We start from the raw sequence: 2,205 nt of genomic DNA, 5'->3' as shown, positions 1-2,205 counted from the left end.
CTAGATGTGAGGTGTTTAATGTGAGGAAGAAAATTAAAAGTGAGACTCTCAAGATCTGATCCAGCTGACACAGTCCTTACAGTAATGTCGGTATTTAAGTAAGTAAAGTAACAAAGAAAAGTAGCTGAATAACATAAACAAAGTAGATAAATAAGTAAAGAAACGTGAATAAGTAAATAGTGTAATAAATAATCAAATGAAGTAAACAATTAAAGTGAGTAAATTAAAAATAAAATATTAAATTGAGTATCTATTTATCTGTCTACCAAGTTACCCTTCTATCTCACTTTCTGTCTTTTTTTCCTGTCTCTCTTTGTCTTTAACAACACCTTCCTCTCACTCACTCACAGGGACAGTAAGCCACAGAAGAGTACAACAGCTAGAGGCCGATTAATCACACAAAATCCGAAATGACCTTCAATCCGGCAATACTTTGATCTTGATGGTTAAGAGTATGGCCTTGACCTTTGACCTGTGACGAACATTAACCCAGATCTGTCAGTTTCAAGATAAAACGCACATGACTCTTAATATGAAAGTTTGAGGTGAGTTAATGTCTTCGGTACAGCGTTAATAAACCGGGCAGTCAACATCTCTGGCGAATTCCTCACAGACTCTGCATAATGTAGTCACTAAGATGGTCTCTGTATCCAGTCAAGCAAGGCCACTCACCACCACAGCCTCCTCCACTACCTTCCTCAACACCGCTGCCTTCACAACCACATCAACACCCCCCCCCACCACCAACACCAACCACCAGCGCCTCTACCACCAAGTCAACATTCATCATCACCACCCTTCACCTTCACTACCACATCAATATTCACCACCACCACCTTAAGAGCCTCCACCACAAACACCACCGCCTCCACAGCCTACCACAACACAATCCCTCCCCACAACTCAGCAGTTTCATCTGTGACCTGAAGCTCCAGCCGTCAACACGAAACACGGAAGATGCAGGACTTGATGCCACCACCCCCTTTCTCCCCCTTCACCCCCCCTTACCCCTTAATCTTTATGACCTTCGAAAAAAAACTTTATTTGTACCATTAACAATTCGAAGACGAATAATTTCAACGTCGTAAAATTTTCTTCCATCCACCCATCCACCCACCAACACCCCTCCCACCCACCTACCACCACCCACCTACCACCACTGGTCAGTCAGGTCGATCTAGCCCTGAAAAAGAAGGCAAGACAATTTTAGCGAAAATCTTGGAGAACGTTGCTCGATTTTTTTTTCCAATCCCTCATTTTCGGGGGGCACAACGCTGCCTGCTCCATGGACCGGTTTAGTTAGTGGCTGTGCGCTGTGAGGACGGTGCGAGCCCTGATAAGTAGAGGTTGCTTTAATTCTAATGAGCAATCACTCGCTCTGTTGATGGGGGAATGTTTTAAAGATCTATAATAGTAATAAAGTTCATTTAGTTATGGGTGTTGTGGGCCTAAGTGCATGGTAGACAGCTGTTAGGTGTGTGTGTGTGTGTGTGTGTGTGTGTGTGTGTGTATGTGAGGATACGAGCAAATAGCAGGAGCAGGAGACAGAAAGAGGCGACCTAACCTAACCTAACCATAGTAGGGGACTCACACGGCCGTAGCAACAAGCCCCTCATACACGTAGCATCATCAAATCATCAACTGTTATACCCTCACTAAGAGAAGAGACTCAAATTCTCACACGTTCTCGGGATGTTTTCCTCGTAACAGGAGACACAAGAACACACCTCACTGCTTCACTTGAGCTAAGGCACAAAAATAACACCTGAAAAATAACATCAAAATTACACAGAGGTTCAACAATAACTAGATATTGTTCACTTTACACCAGATAAAACTACGGGAAAAATCGTTTGGTAAAAATATTCTCTATCTCACTTTTTTCCCCTCTCTGGTGTTAACTGAACGTATATAATTAACGAAGGAGTCTTAACGTAACCTTGATGTGATTTTTAGGACACGTTATTTTTTTTGGTGGTTCAGGTTAAGTCAACCAGTTAGATACACTCTTATACCCTCAGTAAAGAGAAACATTCATTTTACGAGTCTTTTGAGGCGCTGTGTCTTGATCTGTGCTTGGTAAAGGGAGATCTGGAGGTTGAAGAGAGCTAGAGAAAGTCTTCAGTAAATTAACAAGAGGAAAGAAGATGTTGGTCGGTGGTAAGGTTGTGGCTGGTGTGTGAATGAGAGAATGTGTGGGGTAGT

This window comes from Homarus americanus, unplaced genomic scaffold, assembly GCF_018991925.1.
Source record: "Homarus americanus isolate GMGI-L3 unplaced genomic scaffold, GMGI_Hamer_2.0 scaffold13846, whole genome shotgun sequence".
Taxonomy (NCBI): Eukaryota; Metazoa; Arthropoda; class Malacostraca; order Decapoda; family Nephropidae; genus Homarus; species Homarus americanus.
Note: the sequence above shows the minus strand (reverse complement) of the source record.